Genomic DNA, 9,389 nt, shown 5'->3' with positions numbered 1-9,389 from the left:
GTATATACATATTGAATATTACAATGTCCTAAGCTTATTCTAGATTAATCCCTCTAAATTCATTGCTGGTCACTGACATGGCTGCATTAGGCTGAAGGAAAAGGGCTGTGGGACTTGGCAGTCAGAGGGATTCATTCTAGGGCTCAACATTTGCTCTTAGGATTCCTGGGGCTATAGTCAAATGCAGAAGTGGCTCCTCCTTTTCAGCCTCCTTTTCTGGACCCCCTTATCTTCCTTACATCTATGCTGTAGTGTCCCAGAGCTCAATCTTCTCCTCTTAATCCACACTCACTTTTGGGGTGATTTCATCCAGTCCTGGTGACTTTGAATACAGTCTCTATGCTTATGATTCCCAACTTAATTATCTTCATCCTTATCTCTCACCTGAACTTCAGATTTGCACAATGAATGGCCTACTTTGTATTTCCATTTGGAAGTTCAGGAGGTTTCTTAAGCTCATCCTGTAGAATTCGATCCATACCTTCTCCTGTTCCAATGTTCCCCATCTTAGTAATCCATTGTCCAACCACCAAATTGCTCAGGCCATTCTCTCTATCTCACACCCACCCACCCACACACACCATATCTAACCTATCATCTTCAAACTCTCCTTCCAAACATTTCTCACCTCCTCCACTGTTACCTTAATCCAACTGTCATCATTTTTTGTGTCCAATATGGTAGCCTCCATTTGAATATCTATCTACTTCCTTTTGTTCACATTCCCTCTAAAGCAGCCAGAATTATCTTTTTTTTCCTTTTGTTTCTTTTCTTTCTTTTTTTTTTTTTTCTGTCTTTCTAGGGCTGCACCTGCAGCATATGGAGTTTCCCAGACTAGGGGTCTAATCAGAGCTGTAGCCGCGTGCTTATACCACAGCCACATCAGATCCAAGCTGTGTCTGTGACCTACACTACAGTTCACAGCAACGCTGGATGCTTAACCCACTGAGCAAGGCCATGGATCAAACCTGCATCCTTATGGATGCTAGTCAGATTTGTTTCAAAAAAGCCACAACAGGAACTCCCCAGAATTATCTTTCAAAATTGGAAATCAGATAATATAAGTTTCCAAACTATTCCAAGTTAAATCCGAAGCACTTACCAAGGCTTCTAATGCCCTAGGGCTCTGCCTTCTCCCTCATTGACCTTCAGTCTTGTGTCTTGCATGTTAACCTAGTGACATTCTTTGTAGTCTCTGACATCTCAACCCTGTCCTCGCTTCTGGGCTTCTGCATTTGCTATTTCCTCTTCTCAAAACACTCTTCTCCAAGCTTCCAGTGGCTTTTTCTATCACTTGTTTCAGGTCTCTGGTCATCTGGAACCTCCTCAAGCATCTCCTGATCAGCCTCTCTGAAATACTCTTCCTCACTCTAAATCATCTAACTTTGCTTTATTTTTATTCAAAGAATTCATCAACTCTAATATTACATGTTTACTTGCTCAGTGCTTCATCTTTACTGTTAGAATGTCAAAATCCGTCAGAACAGAGACAATTTTTCTTATTCATCTCAGAATTCCTAGTGCTGAGAATAGTGTCTAATACATAAATATCTGTGGAATGAATACATGACTGTCTCTACTCCCCCTCCCCACCCCACCCATGCCACCTGAGGAACATGGTGCCATGGAGAAGTTGCTCAATTCTTTGATTTTTTTATAATATTTACTGAGCACTTAGTTTGAGGCACAAAGTAGGTTTTCTTTTTTTAAGATTCATTGTCTTATTTAATCCTTAAACTCTACATAGTAGGTATTCTTATTATTATTATCTTATATTATGGATATGGAAACTGAACTCAGCAAGGTTTAATAAGTTGACCAACACAGATAGCAAGAGTTTGACAGTGTTTGGAAAGGCAGTCATGCACAGTGTGTTGACACACGGAGCTGTCAAAGAGAGTGTCTTGGCCCTAGAAATTTCCCTTACATGGAGATGAGGAGACCTTGCAACCCTTGATGGGCTTATTGCCTTGTTTGGGAAGCTAACGTCCCTGTTTTGAGTTTGAGTGCACTTCTTTGTTCCGCTTCAAGCATGTGCATCATATGGGACCTGGCTCTACCCATCGTTTTTCTGTTTGTTCCTGGTGAGAAGGGAACAATGTTCTCCATCTGCAATACAGAAGGTGTGCTTGTAGATCATCCCCTCACCTCAGCTATACACAAGACCCCCTGGCCTTGGGGAACTGACATTCGCTACTGAAGCTGATGTTCTGTCTTAACATGTGAGCCAAGCTTTGCTCCATCCAGTGTCAGTGTGAGTCACGGCTCTCTTGATGACCTCAATACCTGCAAACTGTGCAGGGGGTTGACATCTTGGGGCAGCGGCTCCTGGCGAGAGGTACTGTCATCCCTTTGCTCTACTCTATGCAGGGGATGCCTCCCTGGTGGTGGTAACAGAGGTCACTTGTTCAATTGTCAGTAACTCTAAGCTAATTATCTCCAAACTCGGAGTGCTATCTCAAGTATTATTTTATATTTCCTTCCCACTCTTCCTCTAAACGCAGTTGCTTCTCATTACTGGCAGTAGTTGTTTTATAAAGTCACCATGAACAGTGGGAGTTCCCCATTGTGGTGCAGTGGAAACGAACCTGACTAGTACCCATGAAGACATGGGTTCGATCCCTGGCCTCGCTCAGTGAGTTAAGAATCTGGCATTGCCATGAGCTATGGTATATGCTGCAGATGTGGCTCGGATCCCAAGTTGCTGTGGCTGTGGCGTAAGCTGGAAGCTGCAGCTCTGATTCAACCCCTAGCCTGTGGGGGAAGAAATAAAGGGCTAATACAAACAACTCTATGTACATGAGTTTCACGAACTAGTTTAAATGGACCAAATTCCTCAAAAACTATAAATTACCAAAACTCACCCAAGATAAAATAAATAAATAAAGGCACTACAAACACTGAATTAGCAAATAGTGAACCACTGACCTTAGAGTAAATAAAGGGTTAAATTCTTGGAATCCTCTGGTCACATTTTCTTTAATTCATAAGATAGAACCTTGTTTTATGTGTGTTTCTGTTTACAGAAAGCTTATTTTATAATTGATTCATTAACATTAAACTCATGGCCAACATCTCTATACCTTATGGCAGAATGAAGTTTATTTATACATGTATTTTCTCCATAAGGCACTTCATGGCCTTCTTGTGTTTGGGAACATTAGATGACACTTCAGCACTATGACTGGGTCCATTTTTAAGAGCAAAACCAACAAAAGAACAAAACTGGGAAAAAGTGGCAGTAAATAGACCATAAACAGGACATGGTGTGAGAGCTGATGCAGGACAGGAGAGCATCACTGTGGCACAAGTTCAATTCCTGGCCAAGGAAATTCCATGTGCTGAGGGTGCAGCCAAAAAATTAGACAAAAGGATTTCTGGTTATGGCTCACTGTGTTAAGAACCCAACATAGTGTCTGTGAGGATGTGGGTTCGATCCCTGGCCTTGCTCAGTGGGTTAAAGATCTGGCATTGCAGCAAGCTGCAGCATATGTCAGAGATGCAGTTCAGATCCAGCAGTGTCATGGCTGTGGTGTAGGCTGGCAGCTCCCATTTGACCCCAGCCCAGAATTTCCATCTGCCGCAGGTGCAGCCATTTAAAAAAAAGCAAGAGAGAGAAAAACCCAATGTGGTATTAGTACAAAAACAGACATACTGATCTATAGAAAAGAAGAGAGAGCACAGAAATAAACCCATACACCTACTGTCAATTAATCTTCAACAAAAGAGGCAAGAACACAAAATGGGAAAAAGACAGTCTCTTCAGCAAGTGGTGCTAGGAAAACTGGACAGCTGCATGCCAATCAATGAAACTAGAGTTCACCCTCACACTAGCACAAAAATAAACTCAAAATGGCCTAAAGACTTAAACATAAAACATGATACCATAAAATTCCTAAAAGAAAACATAGGCAAAACATTCTTTGACATAAAACATACAAGTGTTTTATTAGGTCAGTCTCCCAAGGCAATAGAAATAAAAACAAACAAATGGGACCTAATTAAACTTACAAGCTTTTTCACAGCAAAGGAAATCTTTTTTTTTTTTTTTTTTTTTTGTCTTTTTGCCATTTCTTGGGCCGCTCCCACGGCATATGGAGATTCCCTGGCTAGGGGTCTAATCGGAGCTGTAGCCACCGGCCTACGCCAGAGCCACAGCAATGTGGGATCCAAGCCGAGTCTGCAACCTACACTATAGCTCATGGCAACACCGGATCCTTAACCCACTGAGCAAGGGCAGGGACCGAACCCACAACCTCATGGTTCCTAGTCAGATTCGTTAACCACTGTGCCATGACAGGAACTCCAGAAATCATTTTTAAAAAGTGAAAAAACAACCCACAGAATGGGAGAAAATAGTTGTAAACAATGCAACCAACAAGGACTTAATCTCCAGAATATACATAAAACCCACAACTCAACGGCAAAATACAAACAGCCCAAAGAAAAATGGGCAGAAGACCTAAATAGACATTTCTCCAAAGAAGACAGACAGATGGCCAGTAGGCAAATGAAAAGATGCTCAATAGCATTAATTATTAGAGAAATGCAAGTCAAAACTACCATCAGGTGCCACCTTACACTGGTCAGAATGGCCATCATTAAAAAGTCTAGAAATAACAAATATTGAATTGGATATTAGGAAAAGGGAACACTCCTTCACTGTTGGTAGGAATGTAAGTTGGTGCAAACACTATGAAAAATAGTATGGAGGTTCCTCAAAAACTAAAAATGGAATTACTGTATGATCCAGAAATCCTACTCCTGGGTGTATATCTGGACAAAACTTCCATTGAAAAAGATACATGCACCCCTATGTTCACAACAGCCCTATTCACAATAGTCAAGACATAGAAACAACCTAAATGTCCATCAACAGATGAATGGTCAAAGAAGATGTGATACATATACACCAAGGAATACTACTCAGCTATAATAAAGAACTAAATAATGCCATTCACAGCAATATGGATGCAACTAGAGATAATCATACTAAGTGAAGTAAGTCAGAAAGAGAAAGACAAATACCATCTGATATCACTTATATGTGGAATCTAAAATACGGCACAGATGAACCTATCTACAGAACAGAAACAGACTCATGGACATGGAGAGCTGACTTATGGTTGCCAAGGGAGAGGGAGTGGGATGGACTGGGAATTTGGTGTTAGCAGATGCAAACTATTACATTTAGAATGGATAAACAACAAGGTCCTACTGTATAGCACAGGGAGCTATATCCAGTCTCCTGGGATAGACCATGATGGAAAAGACTATATATATATATATGTATATATATATAAAATTTGTGTGAATATAACTGAGTCACTTTACTGTATAGCAGAAATTGGTACAACATTATAAATCAACTATATATATTTTTTTAAATTTATTTTTTGTCTCTTTAGGGCCACACCCACACCATATGGAGGTTCCCAGGCTAGGAGTCTAATCGGAGCTATAGCTGCCCGGCCTATGCCACAGTCATAGCAATGCCAGATCCGAGCTGCGTCTGCGACCTACACCACAGTTCACAACAACGCCGGATCCTTAACCCTCTGAGCAAGACCAGGGATAGAACCTGCAACTTCATGGATACTAGTCGGATTCATTTCTGCTGTGCCACAATGAGAACTCCAAAATTAATTATACTTTAGTTAAAAACTTTAATACAAAAAAAAAAAAAAAAAAAAAAAAAAAAGCTGTGTCCAGAGCAAGGAGAGCCCTTTATGGACAAGGTGATCAGCTTTGTCACTGTGTTCTGCATTTCTGTGGGTCCCATGCTTTTCCCTGGGTCTGCAAGGAGATCATACACCAGGTTATTTACTTGTTCATGTATTTATTCAGACTTCTAAAATCTGCTGTTCAAATCCTATACTCTATTCAAGTTCCCAGAAATATATTTATGGATTTTAAAACAACTCACTGAAAGACAGCTTTTTGAAGGTATAGTTGTTTTATAATATAATATTAGTTTTATGCATACAACATAGTAATTCGGCATTTTTATAGATTATACTTCATTTAAAGTTATAAAATATTGGCTATATATCCCCATGCTGTTTATTATCATTGTAGCTTATTTATTTTATATGTACTAATTGGTACCCCTTAATGCCCTTCCCCTTCCCTCTCCCCACTGGTAACCACTAGTTTGTTCTCTGTATCTGTGAGTCTGTCTCCGTTCTGTTATACTCAATCCAAATGTTCTATTTTTTAGATTCCACATATAAGTGATAACATTCACTTTCTCTTGACTTACTTCATTAAGCATAATATACTGCACGTCCATCCATGTTGTTGTAAGGGGCAAAATTTCATTCCTTTTCATGGCTGAGTAGTATTCCACTGTGTGTGTGTGTGTGTGTGTGTGTGTGTGTGTGTGTGTACCACTTCTTCTTTATCCATCATCTATTGATGGATACTTGGGTTTCTGCCATATCTTGGCTTCTGTAAATAATGTTTCTATGAACATCAGGGTACATGTATCTTTTTGAATTAGTGATTTTTGTTTTCTTCAGATACATACCTAGGAGTGGAATTGCTGGATCATCTATTTTAAGGTTTTTTGTTTATTTTTGTTGTTGTTTATTTATTTTTGTTTTAGGGCCACACCCACAGCATATTGAAGTTAATAAGGCTAGGGGTTAAATCGGAGTTATAGTTGTTGGCCTAGATCTGGCCTAGATCCCACAGCAATGTGGGATCTGAACCAGGTCTGTGACCTCTACCATAGCTCGTGGCAACCCCGGATCCTTAACCCACTGAGAGAGGCCAGGGACCCAATTCAAGTCCTCATGGATACTAGCTGGTTTCATTACCTCTGAGGAATGACAGGAACTCCTATTTTTAAGTTTTATGAGGAACCATCCCGCTGTTTTCCACAGTGACTGCACAAATTTACATTCCCACCAACAATGTACAAGTCTCCCTTTTCTCCACCTTCTCACCGGCATTTATAATTTGTGGGGGGTTTTTTTGATGACAGCTATTCTGACAGGTATGAGGTGATATCTCGTCACGGTTTTGATTTGCACTTCTCTGATGATTAGCGATATTCAATATATTTTCATGTGCTGGTTGGCTACCTGTATTGTGAAAGACAAATTTTTTCTTGTCTACCATCTTTCCCTTTCAGAGATCACATTCTTAAAAACAGAATCATTACAGCCAATCTTCCTGATACAATCCAACAGGAATATCAAAGCAGCCTATGAAAACTTAGACGGGGCTTGTTTACCCTGTGTCCAGTACAATGTGGCTTAAGGCCATGAGCATATATATACATACCATCCCGGAGAAACTGACTATCTTCCCGCATCTGACTATATTGCTGCTGGCCATTGGCTGGTGCTTCACTGCCTGGCTCTTCGTTTTTATCACTCCTGATAAAAAGCTCCTTGTCTCCATGTTGGTCTCACTATTCATTGGCTTTGGATTTCTCTTCTTGCTGCTCTGAGTTGGCATCTACATATGAGTGCCTAAAGGATCCAAACGAATGGATTCATTTAATTTCTATTTTTGTAAGTTAATTTTTGCTGAAAGTGTCCCACTTGCTGCTCACAGAAAAGGCAGATGTATAAAGAAACAAAGCAGAAAAATCCTGAAGAGGAACTTCAGGATAAGTTTGACGCTAGTAAACTGCCCATCATTGCCCATGACCTTCAGAACTAGGACCATGTATGTCATCCTCATGGCATTTATTCAGGGCCACAGCTGCAAAGCCATGAAAACTTGCAAAGCCATGGAAACCCGCAAAGCAAATCCATTATCAATCAATAATAATCATATGGCACTTACTATGTGCCAGGCATTGTTGATTTCATCATAAAAAACAAAAACAGGGAGTTCCTGTTGTGGCTCAGGGGAAACAAATCTGACTAATATCCATGAGGATGCAGGTTCAATCCCTGGCCTTGCTCAGTTGGGTTAAGGATCCAGTGTTGTTGTGGCTGTGGTGTAGGCCAACAGCTCCAGCTCCAGCTCCGATTCGACTCTTAGCCATATGCCACAGGTGCAGCCCTAAAAAGACAAAACAAAAACAAAACACGAAAACAAAATCACAACTATGTTTTCTGGTGGATGCTATTATTATACCCCATTATAAATCTCTAAAAAGCCCCCCCCCAAGTACCCATGGATCAGAGTTTATCCAAAGTAAATTTTATAAGCTTCCTGCTGGCCCCAATCTGTACTGCATTAAATATGACTCTGCATGTGCTGATGACACTAGTCATTAGTTAATTCCAAAGGAAGGACACCAAATCAGTGTTTAGGATATGAACTGACAGATGAATTATCATTTCAGATCCTTCTCACGTCAGAATTTTTTATTTTATCTTCACAGTCATGGCCTAGGTAGAGCGCCTCACCTCTCAGCTCCCCCCTTTTATAGAGGTCTTCTGTGGCAAAGTTTTGAATGATTGTCTTGGGTCATGTTTGCACAATATCAGCACCTGCCAGCATGTGTCTCTAAGCTGCTGAAGGAGCTTGCTTAGCTTTTGGAGAAGGAAAGAATAAAGAGTATTTGGTAAATAACGAGGCATGAAGCAGATATCAAGTGATGCCTTTCTCGGGACCAACTCCAAACCTCCTGGCAAGCAATTATGAGTGAGTGAGTGAATGTGTGTCTGTGCATGTGCATGCATGTGCCCACAATCCACCCCTCCCCCTCAATGCACATATAAAGAAAAATACAACTTAGAACATTAAGAAGCATTTAGAGCAGCCACAGAACAAATGGCAGAAAGATGCATAGATGTAAGACAAATCATCTTAAAACTTACACACACCCTGTTTTTGTTTCACGTCCATAGAAGTTTGTGTTTATAAGCAGGAGAGTCTTTGAATGTATGTATGTTAGGCTAACCCCTGCTCTCTCTGATCTTCTTGGCATGGACAGCTGAGGATGGACTCCAAATTTTGTTGAAAATGGGGGACTATGCCTTGGCCACCCTGGGTGAGGACTATACTGACTTGGTAGGATAGCAACATTCCATGAGCTTCCATTTTCCGGAAACTCAGACCAAAGACCCTGGAGATGAAGCAAGTTCTGGGGTCTGCATCTGGATTTCTGAAGACTCAAAACCGGCAAATTAAGACTCAAAACACGGCAATTAAAAATAATTCTTTATACTATTGCTATTAATGATAATGATATCATTAATATCAAAAGTGATCACAAGTAATATTAATAATTAATAGTGTCATTTTTAGGGGTTCTCTGGTGAACCCACACTGCCTCTTCCAAATATTCAGGGCTAGTCAGAAACCTGGGACAATTGTTTGGCCCTTGACCTCTGTCATACCACCTCCTCCAGAGTACCTGCTTGTGCAGCCAATAAGGTGTAAAGTCTCACTTTAGAGGAGCCAGCGCCAGACTGCCTGGG

The 9,389-nt window shown here is 40.6% G+C and overlaps 1 pseudogene; it reads left to right on the top strand.

Moving 5' to 3' along the window:
• LOC110261444 lies at nt 7,039-7,826 on the top strand (annotated as a pseudogene).

This window comes from Sus scrofa, chromosome 6, assembly GCF_000003025.6.
Source record: "Sus scrofa isolate TJ Tabasco breed Duroc chromosome 6, Sscrofa11.1, whole genome shotgun sequence".
NCBI classification, from domain to species: Eukaryota; Metazoa; Chordata; class Mammalia; order Artiodactyla; family Suidae; genus Sus; species Sus scrofa.
The sequence above is the reverse complement of the archived record's forward strand: the minus strand, read 5'-3'. Positions and strand labels throughout refer to the sequence as shown.